Raw genomic sequence first — 16,555 nt, 5'->3', positions numbered from 1 at the left:
AACACGCAGTGGTAAGCAGCACGGCGGTTCCTCAAAACGTTCAACATAGAATGACGGTGTGACCCAGCGATTCTGCTTCCGAGCATGTGCCCCGCAGAACTAAAAGCAAGGACACAAGTGGGTACGGGCACACACGTTCACAGGAGCTCGACTCATGCGTGCCCAAAGGTGGAAACCAGCATCATGTCCGCCCACAGACACTCGGGTACACAGAAGGCAGTCTGTCCAAGCCATGGAGTAGGACACAGCCTTAAAGTGGAATGAGAGTCCGAGAGATGCTACGACACAGCTGGACCTTGAAATCATGGTGCTCAGGAACAGAAGCTGGTCACAAAAGTCACATAGTGCATGATTCCATTTACATGACATGCACAGAATAAACAAATGCACAGACAGAAAGTAGATTCGTAGTTACCAGGGGCTGGGGGACGGCAACTGCTAAAGGGTAGGGATTTATTTTGGCGGTGAGGGAATGACAAAAAAATTCTAGAACTAGACAGAGGTAGTAGTGGAACGATCCAAGCGGCTGAATGCACTAATGTCTCTGAATTGCACACTTGCAAATGGCTAATTGCATGCTCTGTGAATGTCACCCCAATAAAATAAGAGACATCAAAGCTGAAGCGGATTTCTAAAAAAATAATATCGACCATTCTGATATCATCGGCATGACATAAACAGCGTGCAACTGAGATTTGGACCAATGCCAAAACCCCATTGTGCGTGGAAGTGGTTTGGTAGGTCATAGCTGGGGAGGATGCGGACCATCCGTTCAGCCGAAGGACCTCAGACACTGTTTCAACATGTGTGCAATGACAGAAGGACTTGCTGTGATCATTCCCTATCGATAAGAGAGGGCTTCCTGCTACAAGGCCTGGTGGGACGGAACACAGGTTGCAGGCTGACCCAGCAGCCAGGATAGTGAAGGAACAACATCAGTGGGGTCCCCTGCATGAAGGGAGGCAGGGGCTGTCCAGACACCTTGTCAAGCCTGCTTGTGGAGAAGGACACTTCCTGACCGCCTCATGTGTTCAGAGGAGCGGCCAGCCTCCAGACATGCTCCTGAGCAACACAAGGATAAGGCTTTGATGAGTAAGAGGAGGTCCTGGCCTTACACCATGCAATATGCAATCACTTCCTGGACTTCCCATTTTATCATCATCAAATGTAAACAAATGGTATTCAGGGGAGCTCATTTGCATGGATATTGGCAACCTGGCCTCACATACCGGTTTCTCCAAATGTCTGACTCTAGGTCATTTGATTCTCTAAATCCTATTTAGGCTCCCACTTCCACTGACAAAATGCCCCTGCTGTAGTCAGAATTAAAGACAGCTTCCATGACCCCCTGCCTCTAGTGCCCACACATCTCTGGGGTATTATACCCTTGCATGTGGGGGGATCCGCGACATGTTTCTAACCAATAGGATATGCAAACATGAAGGGATGTGGCGTATGTGATTGAGGCCCCTAATCAACCGACTTTGCGTTAATCAAAAGGGACACCGCTGTGGGTGGGCCTGGCCTCATCAGGTGAGCCCCTGAAAACAGACTTCATGCAGAAGAGATGTGCCCTGGGGACCTTGGAGAAACACTCATGGTGTGAGATGCCTGCAGGGAGGTGTGATCCTTAAAAACAGGAGGCCTCAGTCCTACAACCAGAAGGAATAACATCTTGCCAACATCTCAAATGAACTCAGGAGGGGTCCCAAGCTCCAGAGGTGAACACAACCCAGCCTCCTAAGACTCTGAGCAGAGGACACAGTGAAACCATATGCCCAGACAATGTGACTATGGACAGATAACCTATGGGTATTAGTCTAAGAGACAATCAATAGTATTGGTCTGCTATGCAACACTGGCTGCCAAATATACATGAAGTACTGAGACCACCACCGAATTTAACCAGAAACCAAAACCAACCCTTTCCAAACACGGTGGTTGCCTCCACCAGCCAGAGATAGTAGCAACGGGTTGCATCAATCAGACGACAAAGAATTTTTAACTTGTCTTTGAGGAAACTGGTCTTGAATCATGCAGTTTTCCCTTTGATTCTGTGAACTTCCCACATACGCAAAACAAAACGTGCATTCCTGGGTTTGAGCGAGGTGGTGCTGCGTTTCCATCACGTCCAGACAAAAACCTTCTGAATGGTGCGCCCTCTGTCCACAGCCACCAGTGACTGTCACCTGCTTGGTCAACAAATTTGTCCCTTGGACTGATTTGCAGATCGGAAGTTCCTGGAATCCATTTCGCGTTGCCTGCGATGGCGACTCTGCCTTGTGATACGTCAATTCTTTGCTGTGACCCAGAATGACCACAAATGACTTTCGACATCCCTTTGGATGAGTCACCCATGTGATGTGTGACACTAGGGTGGAGCAAAAACAATCGTGACCCTCTGACATTATCTAAAGAAAACAGGTTTATTTTTCACACCCGTACAACAGGGCTCAGTATACACTACAGTATCGGCCTGGACCAGGGTGTATCACCTGGGGTGGCCCCTACATTCCAGGAGAAAACTTGGCAACATCTGGAGGCAGTCTGGGCTGTCACAACCTGTGGGCAATGCTCCTAATGCTGGTAACTATCTAACAATGCACAGGGCAGTCCCTGACAACAGAGCATAAGCCGGCCCCGAGGATCAGTCGTGCCAAGGGAGAGAATCCAGCTCTTACACAAAGTTCAGTCTTAATTAATTTTGAAATGCTTTTCCTAGACAGTGGTTGTCAATCAGGGGTGGCTTTGCTCCCCTGCCCGGGTGATACCTGGCGATGTCTGTAGCACCCAACAACTAGAAGGGTGCTACTGGCATCTCCTCCGTAGTGTCAGAGGATGCAGCTTAACCATGCTACAATGTATAGATCCTGTCCTGTAGAGAGTCCTGCAGTCCCAAATATCCATCATGCTCAGGCTGAGAAACCCTTTCCTACATGCACACAGGCTCGCCAGATGACACGTTTCCATTCTTCTTAAAGAACCAAACATGGACTTGCCATTTGTTTTTGATGGGATCACATAGCGGCTTTTCTAAAGCAAAGGCATGCTTCTCTGTTTAGTATTCCCAGAACATGGAAGCCCATGCTGGGCCATCATGACCCCTAGGAGGTTTGAATTAAGGGACAGTCTGCCTTTTAGATGCCTGGGCTCAGGAGGATTGGGGTCAGAAGCTGCTTATCCCTGGGCACAGCAACCAAGAGGCACAGCCATTCTGCCCAGCTGTTCTGGCTGAATATCAGGTTTCTGAGTGTTCTCACATCACGGCACAGCTTGGAGGCTGAAGAAAAAGAACGAGGCTCTAAATGCTCCATGCCGCCTCTGAGGGCATATGTGGGCAACATGATGATAGCACACATGCCAAAAGGTGCACATGGTATGGCCAACCCGGTATGCAAAGTCACTGAAAACAAACCATGACCCATTTGCTGGGGCCACGGCTGTTTCAAAATTCAAAATATTTCATATGATAGAAGGTAATGGGTTTTTGAGTTGAAAATAATGTATTAAATGCATTCAAAGACCACTTGGAAGTTTAGCTGTGTGCAGGTCAGTTTTGGGCACTGTCGTTTTCTATGCAACAGACCTTCTATCACACACACCATGAGACAGTCAGACTAAAATGGGTAACTATGTGAGGTGATGGGTGTCAATCCACTGTGGCGGTCCCTTCGCAATACATAGGTTCATCACACCTTTGCGCTCTACACTTGAAACATAACCAATGTTCTAGGTCAATTGTATCTCAGTAAAGCTGGAATATATGTACATACTTGCCATTCAATATAACTGGCAATATGTGTAAAATATATTTGTGTGTGTGTGTATATGTATATACACGGGATATATATTAAAAATAGATATTCTTTTTCTATATATGTAAATAGGTACATTTTATATAATGAAGTATATATTTTATACGTTTAAATACTGTTTCACATATTTGTATATAACCCAATGCATAACATACTTTCTCTATATAAATATGTGAACATGTACATGCATGAAGGTAATGGCCACGACCTCATGCCATCCACAACACCTTGAGCAAAGTTTGGGGAAACGACCTGCAGTCACATCTATTGACAGGTGCTCAGCGAAGCAAAAGGACCATTTGCATTCTGTGGGAGGAATAAAGGCAGTTCAACTTTATGTCAGATTTATGTTCGTTTGTGGTGCTGCCAAATAAGCTCCCCAAAAACTTGGTTTCCAATCTCTTCTTGTTTCTTCTTCTTGTGCCCGGAGCGCTGGGGATGCGGAACTCGGCAGGCGGCCCGTGGAAAGAAGCCGCGGAGAAGCCAGGTGCTGAGAGCACGTCTGCGCTGAGGACCATGGCCACGCCACGCAAACTCCTCTGACCCCAGAGTTTCTCATATGCAACACAGGAGGTGAGCAAGGACGGGAAACCCTGCTCAGTGGCCCAGCTGGACACGCTAAGGTCCTCCAGCAGTCATGAGCAGCGGCCGGGATACCTGCAGGAAGAGGATTCGAGGTGCTCCTACCCCTGCCTCCGTTCCAGGTTCTAAAGCGAGGGTGGTTTTCCTACCCATGAAATGGCTGGCAAGGTCTGGAGCCCGTTCTGGACTGGAGGTTGTCCATGCCCAGGACGGCCCTCACAACAGAGGATGTCCTTGCCCCAAATGTCAATCTTTTCTTGTTTCTTTTTGTGTTGGATGGACAGCTGCAGATCTGGAACTCGGAAGGCAGCACTTGGAAAGAAGCCGTCAAGAAGTCAGGTTCCCAGGTGGAGCAACCCTGCTCTGGGTCAAAGCTCCACCTCCGGCATTTTAAAAGCTGTTTCTAGGTCAGTGGAGCTGAAGGGACATTGGGCAACAGGTGGAGGCATTTTGAGAGGGGGGGGTACCTACAGTACTGGCATCAGTGGCTACAGTCTGAACATCCTCTAATGGACAGGTCGATGCACCGTGAAGTGCAGTAGCTGAGAAGCACGGGGGGAGACAGATTAATAGTAAAAGAGAACGTCCCATCCATCTACCTCTGTGTATGACGTCCCCCAATCCCGGACCCACCGCAGAGGACCACCAGACAGACCCGCATTCCCTGCAGTCTTACCTCTGAGTTTTCTATCAGGGCTAAAAGTCAAAGGTGCTGCCCCAAACAAGCCCAGCACTGCATCTTTGCCGTGGCATTCTTCCTCACGGTAAACGTTTAATTAGTACTAACATTGTCCCCTGCAAGGTTCACATCGTCTTGGACAACCTCGGAGCTAAGACTGGACGTGTTTCATCATTGCTACATCTTTTATTACCTGGATCTCACAGGTGACAGGTAAGGGCTTGTTGACTCGGTGATGGAGTTTTACAGGGTTAATTTTCAAATGAGGCAGGAATGTTAATAAGAGGACAAGACACAAAGCCACGCAGATGGAAACTGGTCTGAAGAACATGTCTTAGTATTTTTTAACGCACAGACTTTTCACGCCTGTTGCATTCAGCCTTTTAAAGGATGCCCGGCAATTACTGTTTAGGTTTTCAATACAAATAGAAGGAGGCTTTATATCTTTTTTTTTTTTTTTTTACCCTGCATGCACTGAGAGCTTTTACATTTCTGGATCCTGATATCATCAGTTGCTACATGATCATCTCATTATAATTGAATATGGGGAAACTTCTCAGTTGGTAAACATTGATGTCACTGTAAATACCCATTCATAGGGTTCATCTATCAGCTTAGTGAGACAAAGACTGCCTACAGTAAAGGACCGTAAAATGGAATAATCTTTCAATAAAATACTTTCACCATTTTCAGTGATACCATCTTCACTGACCATGCTTTCAGTCAGCCCTCTGATTAAGTTGACAAGGGTTCCAGAGGGCAGAATCGATGTGTACATGACAGAGATGGTACCCAGATGACAAGTAGTATAAACAAGAAGGTCTTAACTAATTCGGATCATTCACTCATGCGATCCTAAGAGGAATTACATACATTTCCTAGCACCTCTTTTTTTTTTTTTTTTTTGGAAAAAAAGAAATAATACATGTGTGTTGATTCAAAGTTGGTAAATTTTGGCATTCACGGCAAAGCATGAACTGTCTTGTATGGTCACTTTGATAGTCAGTGTACATTTTCGGAATGGAGTAGTTGATTTCTGAACGACGCACTCCTTCCTTAACACCGCCCCTTTGTGACGGTGGCTTAGGCAGCAAACACAGTCACTCGGGTAACAAACACCCCATCCTAAAGAAAAGCCCTCACAGCCTGTTAAGAAATGTTCGATTCCACGGTCCGGAGGATAAATTCAATGATCTAGCGCATGCTCTTCTTGTTTCTCAGAACGCCCATCCAAGGCATTCATGACAGATTTTGCATCTGTACATGTAAAATGAACATTAATATGTCAAAACTTTAAAAAAAGCTTTAACAGAGAGTGGAACTGCATGTGATGAATTCCTTCTCAAATTTACTTTTTTTCTGAAAAGCAATGGCAGTAAGCTTAGAATAGCTCTCTCATCCATCATGGAATACATGTAATGGAAAATACACCTTATTTATATCCATGGTACCTAACTCAGAAGTAGTGGTTCTAATATTTTGATTAAGGCTCATGAATCAATTTCCTTTTTGAAGAAGGTATAATGCAAAATGCACCTGCTCATTGGCTCAGCTGTTAGGTTTCCTGACTCTAAGCCCTTCGTTAATTCTTTTTACCAAGCTCGTATTATCAAAGTACCACTTGAACCAGAAAGAAAGACTATTTGGCGATTAGTTTCTTCTCCACCCAAAACCTCTATTTCAGGGCAAATGAACAGATGAGAACACTTGTATTTGTATAGGTGGTTTTACAGATTTTTAAAAAATGTAACATGACAGATGAAAACGTACAAACTTCCCTTAGTCTCACAGGAGATGGTTCAAAACTCCATCTCCCACAGCCAAGACTTAGTTCCTCAATTATCTAATAAATGCTTGTCCTGCATGCTATTTCAGAAAGGGCAGGAAACAGCGTCCTTTGAAGCAGCACCTTCCGAGTGACCATTCCCAGTAGACATTTTCTGTCATCATTTATCTCAATATTTTAGCAGTAGAGAAGCAAATTAAGGAATCCAACTCACCAGTTCTTAGGAGGCTGTCTGGTGGGGCTGATCAACGGGAAACAGACACCATGCCTTTGCTCCAAGGATGTCACACAGCTTTTCTAATAACTCCACTGGATAGCACCCCAGTCACATGCTCTGGGATGTGAGCAATTCTTGGACAGCTCTGGAAGTTATACTGACCGTCATTGGTCACGATGTCATCACTGTGTAATTGGCGAATCTATCATAAGAAAGTTATTTAACTGCATATGTTTCTCCACCTGGGCTTCTCTCACACCCCACGTGCCTCAGATCTAAATCAGAGGAAAGCCGGACCTCCTGAACCGAGTAATGGCCCCGTAGGAAACATGACAACCATCCTGAATGCCTGATTGCTGTCTATGTGGACCTGCAGGCACCCTGAGTGGAAACAGGAGTGGAAGCGGCTCCAAGCACTGGGCCGTGGGGTTGTCCCCTCCAGGGCGCACTTTACAGGAAGGGTGTGGACCCTCTGATGGTAGGGCAGGCGGACACATGGAGCCGGGCTTTCCCAGTGATAAGAACTCGGATGGAGGTGAGTAACAGTGACGGTCATGGTTGGAATGCTCTTTTGATAGCTCTGCACAGAAGCCCTGGGGGCCTGTTATATGACTTACACCTATGCACGTACACATGGAGCCCCATGGAATTCATTCTTCATCAACCACAAAGGCTGGGCCATAGGCAAGGCCACCAGGAAGCTTCGTGGATGGGAGGCATGCAGGCATCACCTCGACACTGGCCGAATGAGTGGGGGACCATCTGCTCCCATGTCTTGGGGGAAATTGCCGGAGAAATAACCTCCAGCAATTCTCCTTTAATATTGTGCCTGTGTCATTCATTTCATTTGGTTTAGAAGAACAAAAAAAAAAATCCAAATTATGAGTCTTTGTTTTCTTTCTTCCACATCTATAAATAAAACATGGCTTATTTTTAATTATTTCATGTGCCCGTGGCTCTCGGTAGGCATTCAAATAATTAATACATAATGTAGCAGGTGCTAACATAGTTCCCATTCTTAATAACCTGGGATGACAGCGTGTGTGGAAACCCGAAAAAATGGCATCATGAATAAGCATGACTTGGATATCCCAGAAAGGCTACATTTGGTTTCTAAAACTCTGAGGGTTTAATTTGGAGAAGTCACCCTGCAGCCTGGGCACGGTTTTGTGGCTGTGGAAGGGAGGGCGTGTGGAGGGCGGCTCTGGCTTTCTCAGTGACCTTCTGCCCCACCCCCAGCTGCTGTGCTGGACCCCCTGGCATGGCACGTGCAGGGAACGATGAGCCCAAAGGGACAGGGAGGTCTCCCATCACTGGTACATCTCTGCCTGGCTTCTTCACAAGGTCTCGGGAGCCACACTGCTTGACCCGGCCCGTTGACAACGCCTAAGACATGGACAGTGGGGCCTTCTCTGCAGGAGTCCCTGCACCGCCACCCTTCTGCAAGAGGTCTCACTGAGCTGATGTCCGGATAGCTGCAAGGCTGTCTCCTCATTGGCCCCCGTCGGGTGCAGCATCTTTGCTGGAGGGATCCCGGGAGTGTAGCTACGGCTGCCTAGCTGGCTCAGGAGCCTGGCGCCAGCCCCTGGCGCTCCCAGAGGTGCAGACACCGATCTCAGTTGTCTAAGGAGGTTCGCCAATCCTCCTTGCGGGGCTGGGCTGGAGGCGGACGCCCACCACCCTTTGGTGGGGGGCTGAGATGCAAATGCTGAGAAACCATTCATAAACCCCTCCTCTGTCCTTCTGAAGCCTTCTACAGCCTCGTGGGGCCTGAGGGACTCCAGGGCTGCAGCTACCTTCACGGCAGGTGCCTCCAGCACCCTGTTTCTTTGCATCCCAGTCGAGGCTTCCCACTTGGTGGGCTGTTACCATAATATTACCTAGAAACGATTTATTTTACTAAGGGGGAGGAGGGTTCTGGAGTCAGACGAGGTGAATTTCAGTTCTGACCCTGGCAATAGCCATCTGTGTGACCTCAGAGAAGTCCTTAATCTCAGAGGGCCGGCTTTCCCTTCTGCACAGCAGACAGAATAATGCATTCCAGGCAGGGTTATGCATTAGAGAAGATGGCCCAGAGCACGATGCCTGGCACATAAACAGATGTTCTTTTTGTCAAATTTTAGAGTCACGGAAGTGAAAAGATTCCACCTGAAAGACCTAATCTATGTAAACCACTGGGCTGTATGGTTATGTCACACAGGGCCTTTATTCATTGCCGTAGGTGTTTCTGAAATCATCTAGGGTGGAACCCAGCTGGTGTTTGACATCCCTCCAGCCAAGCTAACAATCAGGGGTGTCTCGAGGGGACCCTAAAGGGAAAACCAGGCGTGCCTTCTTAGTTGGGACCCTACAGAGGAAGAGCCCAATGGGGAGACTATTGGTGGGAAATTCTGGAATCCCACAGACCTAGGGCATGGTACAGTCACTCAGGGATTAGCAAGCAAAGATTCATTCCCCAACACTGAACATTAAGACCACGCATACTCATTAGAGCCTTGAATCAAGGAACAAGCATCTCAATGCAAATCAGGGAACTGGCGTAAGAGCCATACAGTGCCCACAGATGGGTGCTTATCTTAGCCACATGGACGGAAGGGTGCCTGGAGCCCCAGAATGCACTGGGCAGTCCCTCCTACTGTATTATCCACAATGGCACAGCATTTATCACAGGCATGTATACATTCAGGATGAGCTCAGCTCTTCTCAAGCAAACCGTTCACACCTTCCTAAGGCCCAGAAGTGCTAAGACCTCCCAGGTGGTCCCATGCCATTGGCCTGGAGACCCTCTCAGGCTATTAAAATGAAAGTTCTCAGCACACAGAATTCTTCCTCTGTATGCTGCACAGAGGTAGATGGGTGGTGGGGTGGGGTGGGGGCAAGCAGAGAAGGAGGGTGCGCAAGTTCCAGCACTTTCAGGACAGGTGTTTTTGGTTATTCAGCAGATCATGCACATTCCGTTTGCTAGCTCGGCTAATCCTAGCCTTCTCCTGGATAGAAGGCATTCTGGGGTTTGAAGCTGCAGCTTTATTATTACACCCCAAAAGAAGTCTCCTAGTAAACTGCCTTGCTTTAAATGGCATTTGGGTCTATGCCAGAAGGAAGGAGTCACAGGAACCGATTGCCTCTGAGTTTCTTTCAGATAGCTTAAATGTTCCTAGGAAATGGAGTTGACATACATGCTTTTTAAATGTTATTCTTTATACATTATTAGAACAGCAGCCAGCCAACATATTCAACTGAAATGTATCCATAAAAGAGCAAAATACATTTATTGTGCGTGTTTGATCCATCTATTTCACTTATCCTATCATGCCAGTCTCCAGCCTGCAATTATGTGTGTACACATACACATTGTATAGACAGAACTGTTCATCTTAGATTGATTAAAGCTACACATGCATATTTACATATATGATGTAGGTATATAAGTAAATAAAGTATGTTTAAGTGATATGTAATGACTTTTTCCTTAGGATTTTTAGAAGTATACCCACATTATTCATACATAATCTCTTACACACAAATACGTGTATATATGTAAGTTAAGAGCATTTAAATTTTATGTACATTTTCTCAAGGTTCTTAAAATCATGCTACGTTTACATATATAACATAAATGTGTGTGCGTGTCTGTATGCATATACGTGTGTACATACACACATCCCATTCCTCTTACGATCCTTAAAATCTCTGCTATGTGAGGTCCTTACGATTCTCATTCTGTACAGTTTCCTATATAAATTTACTCTGCTTAAAATCACACTACATTTACATATATAACATAAATGTGTGTGGTTTCCAGAATATTTTTTCCTTTTTTTTTTTTTTATACAATCATGAATACCTTTGCTTTGCATATTAGTTATCTGTTCAGGTTAAAATTTAGATCACCTACTAATGATATAAGAAATTTATAAAAACGTATAGAAAAATATAAAAATAGATAGTTCTGTTTGTTCATTCTCTTAGGGGGAGCAAAACCAGTTTAGGGCTGGGTCCAGCTGCTCCTCCTCAGGTGTATGGCTTGAGGTGCAATAATAAAGTTCTTGTAAGCTCCATTTGCTCATTTATGTATTAGAGTAATTACCGCGCCTGCCCTGTGAGATTGCTGAGCTTGGTTATAAAGTAGAGAACATAGCCTAGTCCTTGGAAGGCTGGTGGATTTTACTACCCTTGTTTTGAAACAAAAAGCCATGAGCAACAAATCATTCTTTAATTTGCACTTCTGACACTTGTCTTGAATGACATACGTGGGCACCACCTGGAACCTGGCAGCTTGTCTCAGATGCCACACAGGGTCCAAGCCCTTCCCTGGAGCCAGTGGTTTCATCAGAAGTCGGAATTGTGCAAGGTGCATGTCAGAGACAGCACCCGGCCAGGCCGTGCCAGGTCAGGCAGCCACGTGGTCCCAGGAGAGATGACTCTGCACGCAGGGCCGTGGGCATCCGCCTGAGTCTGGGGAGAGAGCTCTAAGGTGCCCCACACAGTCTGCCATGGGCACGCCTACCTTTAAGCAGCGCTGGAGGGCGGCGTTTCACTGTTCTTGTAGGATTTATTTACGTCCTTTGTTCATTCTGTGAGGGCTGGTTTAAAAGTTAAGTAATATAAGCTGTAAATATACACCTAATCCTACACGCACATGGCATGATGCTGAAATCAAGTCAAACGGCGACGGCACAGGAGGCATGACTGTCCACCATGCAGTTCACTTGCAGCATCTGCTGGGTGAAAGGCTTACTTATTTCCTACCCTTTAATATAAAAACAATTGCAGGCAGAGGTTCTCATGAGCCCCACTCCACAATCAGGGCTGTCACGAGGGGACCCTAACGGGAACCCTTTAGGGGTCCGGGACACCCCCAGGAGGGGCTCAGTGGCCTCAGCCTCTGGGGACCTGATGAAAGTCAGATGCTGGCTCCCTGGGCCTGGGTGAGGCCAGGAGCCCAAAAGCTGGATGGCCCCAGAGCATGCTAATGTCACTGGTCCTGGACCCTGTAGTTGTCCACCAGCATGAGGGGGGAGCCCAGGTCGTCGCTGGGAGGCAGAGTGCTCTCTGACCGCAAAGAAGGCCAAGAATAACGAGGTCACCCACAATGCCAGCCACATCCCAGAAGAACAATACCACAAGCCCCCAGCTCAGCCACTATGGGAAGCTTCCCTTCCAGAGCCCACCAGGCTTGGGGAGCAGGTGGCGGGAGGGAAGCCAAGCTCCAGCAATAGAACCCAGGGCTTTCTGCTTTCTGGGGGTCTTCAGGGAGAGTTCCACCCAGGCCCATCCTGACCCTGAGCTCAGTGAAGACCCCCGTCTCTTCAGGATGCGGTGAGTGTGACCACCGCCTACAGGCACCTGCCTGCAGAAGCCACAGAAGACGCCCAGCCCAGGGCCGCCTGTCGCCCTCCATGCATACGGGCGGACTGGACGTGGGTGGGTCCCGGAAGGCAGGCAGGGTAGACGGGCAACTGCAGAAACAGGTCTGCGTGGCGCGAGGCAGGCTCATGCCACCGTCCCCCATGCAGTCTCTGGAGAAGGGGTGGTGAAGGGGGAGCCTCGTGGGCGTCTGCACAGGCACACAGCAGCTGTCTCCAGCAAGGAGCTGTACAGGGGGACAGGGCAGGCAGGGTGGGGGGAGCTGTTCTTCATTTTCACCCACTTGAATCCGAGACAGAGTTCTTTCCGGTGTATCCTGAGTCCCGGGAGTGGAGGGCTATGGTGAAAGGCGCTGCTCAGACTCGACAGAGCCTCTGAGCTGCCACCCTCTTTTTCCCGCCTCTCTGGCTCCCAGATACCAGCACATTATCGTTACATGCGTGTGGGTGTGTGTATGCGTCCACGGACAGGGCCCGACAGACAGGAAGGAAGGGCTACGGTGTCCAGTGGGTGGAAGGATGCTGGTAAGCAGCTGACAATTCACAGGACAGCCCCGCCACGGACAACTATTGTCTGAGTCGGCTCGGGCTGCCATACCGAGGGCCTGCCCAGGCACCTTAAACCACACATGTTCATGTCTACCGTCCTGGAGGCTGGACCCCGAGGTCCAGGTGTGGGCAGGGCTGGGCCTCCTGAGCCTCCCTCCTGGGCGTGTGGACGCCGTCCTCTCCCTGTGTCCTCACGGGGTCGTCCCTCTGTCCGTGTCTGTGTCCCCACCTCCTCATCTCTTCTTATAAGGGCACCGGTCCCCTGGGATCAGGGTGCACCCTACTGACCTCATTTGCCTTAACCACCTCTTGAAAGGCCCCATCTCCAAACACAGCCATATTTTGAGATACACCAGGAACTAGGCCTTGAACGTGTCAATTTGGGAGGACACAATTCAGCTACCCAAAATATGAACAGTGCCACGGAGGGGACAAACCCCCACCGGTTTTCCTATGGCTCCTGCAGGATTCTGAAACAGGCACTTACTTGTTCCTCTACCTACCTGCTAAACCCCATGGGTCAGCCCACAGAGTGTCCTTGAACCACCTGCTGTCCCTCTGGGAAGCTGCCTGTGGGTCACGCTTAGGCCCACCCTATCAGGAAAGCTGTCCACGCAGATGACATGGGACAGACACCTGTTGTAGGACCTCCATTTCCAGCCCTCAGAGACACCTTGGAGGTTTGTTACAGCAACATCCACTTCGGTCCCCAAATGCACTGTCTCCTGCGAAGGCCCTGGGCACAGCAGGGTAAACCGGTCACTCCATGTAAAACAGAAGCAAGTAAGGATCCCACAGAGCAGAGCTGGAAAGAAACCTAACACTCGGTGATGGACAGAAGGTGGCTCCCAACATTCACAGGCTGACGTCCTTACCCCCAGTGGGATGGCATTCAGACGGGAGGCCTCTGGGACTGTGATTCTGATGCCAATTCTGATTCCTGGGTCTTCCAACACCACGAAGCAATTCCCTATATGGGTGTATATATACCACAATTCTACTCAAGACCCCACAGGGGAAGGGCCCAGCCCTGCAAGACTGCCCCCCACCCCCATAACCTTTAGATGCCAACCCAAGTCCAGGCTGTCCCCTGTGCTTCTGACTCACCAGCTCTGGATTGAGGAGGTTCCCAGGACCCTGTCCTTGGCTTTAATTTACTAGAATGGCTCACGGGACTCAGGGAAGCAGTTTATTGACTCTTAACCTGCTTATTATGAAAGGGTATGATAAAGGACACAGATGATCATGCACGGGTCAGCGATGTGCCGGGCAAAGTGTGTGGGAAGGGCAGTGGGGCTTCCATGCCCTCTTGGAGGGCACCACTCTCCTAACACCTCCACATGTCCACCCCCCAGAAGCTCTCCAGACCTGTTCATTTGGGATTTTACAGAGGCTTCATGACATAGCCACAGTTGATTAAATCATTGGCCACTGGGGATCGATGGTACCTCCAGCCCCTCTCCACTCCCTGGAGGTCTCTGGGCAAGACTGAAAGTTTAAAACCCTCTAACCCTGTGCCTGGGTTCCCCTAGAAACCAGCTCCCATCCTTACTGGCTTTCCAAAAGTTACCTCATTCATATAACAAAAGACATCTTCATCTCTTTCCTCACCATGGAAATTCCTAGAGTTTTAGGAGCTGCGTAAAATGGGAGTAAGACCACATATATATTTATTACCATTCACCATATCATAGGAAGGTTATTAGGGTGTGACAGGTCATGAACGTGGAGGCCGCATGATAGGATTAGCACCCTTGCAAGACCAGACAGCAGAAAGACGACAGCCATTCATGAACCAAGAAGCCCGCTGTCCCAAGTCTGCCAGCTCCATGACCTTGGACCTCTAACCTCCAGAACTGTGAGAAACAAATGTCTGTGGTTTAAGCCCTCCAGGCTGCAATACTTTGTTCCAGCAGTCCAGCAAACTGATACACTCTTAGTAAGGGTCTCTCATCAGAAAGATCAACAATGAATTTACAAGTCTCTGAAGTTGACAGACCGCTCGCGACCTTAGGACGCACTTCAGAGGTTGCAGGTGTGTATGTTTTTCTTATTGTGTGCTATTTGCAGTGTGAAATTATTAATTAGAAAAAATATGTGAATTTATATACTTTATGCTTATGTGTGTATCCATACACAAGGAATATAAATAAGTATGTATGAAGTATATAAATACACAGCATGATAAGAGTGTGTGTGTGTGTGTGTGTGTGTGTGTGTGTGTGTGTGTGTATGTGTGCGCGCGCGCGCGCAGCTGCCAGTATTCCTTGGGTCTTGACTCAACATACCCCTCTGGGCCCAGTGCTGGTAGCAAGGTCAACCTGCAGGAAGGGCATCATTCGTCACCCTCACATTCCATGGGACCAGGTCACAGAACGAAGAAGGGACTCAGGGTTGCACAGGGTCAACAGCAGGGCTGGGACTGCTTCCAGATAACTTGGGCTACAAGCAGATTTCCAAATACAACACATAGAGCAGACATTTAGAAGGATCAACACAGCAAAATGAGGAGGCTGAAATAAGACTGTGTACAGACTTAATTTTCATAAGAAGTGCATGTTTATGTTTACATGTCATATGCGAAAGGATCATCTTTTTATTATGCCATTACTCGTGAATGATGCATTTTAAGTTGTCAGGAAAAGGAACCGATTGCCCCATGGGAAAAATGCAGTTTTGCAAAACTAAATTGTCATTTGTGGAAGGAAACACATCCTCTGTCTTCATTGAAGCTTTGACTCTGTATTCATCTCTGACTGCTGGTAGAATTATGAAAACCTAAAGGGCATCTGGTTCCTGCTGCAGTAACCAGATTAATTGAAACATTTTCTTGTTGTTTTTTTTTTTTCCATTCATGCTTGTAATGAACAAACATTAAAATACTCTGGGCATTTTGTTATTGCTGTTGTTGTTTGTTTTCTTTTTCAAGTAAAGAGGTGTCTTCCATTGTATGCAAGAGGTGTGTCTGAGGAGTGCTGTTAAAATGACTTTAAAAAAATGATTTGAGCCATGTTTTTCACATCTGTGGGGAGAAGTCCACAAGGTCCGGAATGCATCTCTTGGCAAGTGACAGGTGGTTTTGTCGGTTCAGCCAAGGTTTCTAGGGGGATTCCCAGCGGGTAAGTGAACAAACTGGCTTCTCTTCCAAGAGCCGAGAGCGCTAGTGGCTGAAAAGCAAGACATGGGGGTCCCTCTCCAAATATGTCTGTACCAACATGTCTGACACCTTCATCGCCTACACATGTGTACACTTACTTTTGCAGCAAATCTCTAGAAAGCTTCAAAACCCGGACAGGTCCCCAAGTTCCCTCTAAGGAGCCAAGTATCCCCGACATTCAGATCAACTATGGCTCCTAGGTTCCCTGCATTTCAAATTCTTACTCCTGGTTCTTTCTCCCTTTAAAAAATACTTCTTTTATCTGAGAACTCAGCGGAAGTACAGCGTTGTTACAAGCGGAGAAAGAACAGTTCCATTCGTTTCCAGAGAGTGGAAAGCAATTGGGATGCAGAACTGCAGAGGCTGCCACAGGTGAGCGCTGGCGTCGGGAGGCCTCATTAATC

At 47.7% G+C, this 16,555-nt stretch overlaps 1 protein-coding gene across 12 annotated transcripts in view; it reads right to left on the bottom strand.

Moving 5' to 3' along the window:
• The window catches only part of STS (steroid sulfatase), a 485,388-nt gene that overhangs the window by 465,151 nt on the left and 3,682 nt on the right, over positions 1-16,555 (bottom strand). The window contains exon 2 of one of the 12 annotated variants that reach the window (XM_037013465.2): positions 7,077-7,281. The exons of the other annotated variants lie outside the window; for them this stretch is intronic. The gene's annotated coding sequence lies outside the window, so the exon portion shown is untranslated. The remainder of the gene's footprint in view (positions 1-7,076; positions 7,282-16,555) is intronic. 12 annotated transcript variants of the gene reach the window in all.

The sequence above is a fragment of the Manis javanica genome, chromosome X (genome assembly GCF_040802235.1).
Source record: "Manis javanica isolate MJ-LG chromosome X, MJ_LKY, whole genome shotgun sequence".
Lineage (NCBI taxonomy): Eukaryota > Metazoa > Chordata > Mammalia > Pholidota > Manidae > Manis > Manis javanica.
This window is presented reverse-complemented; position numbering and strand designations above follow the sequence as displayed.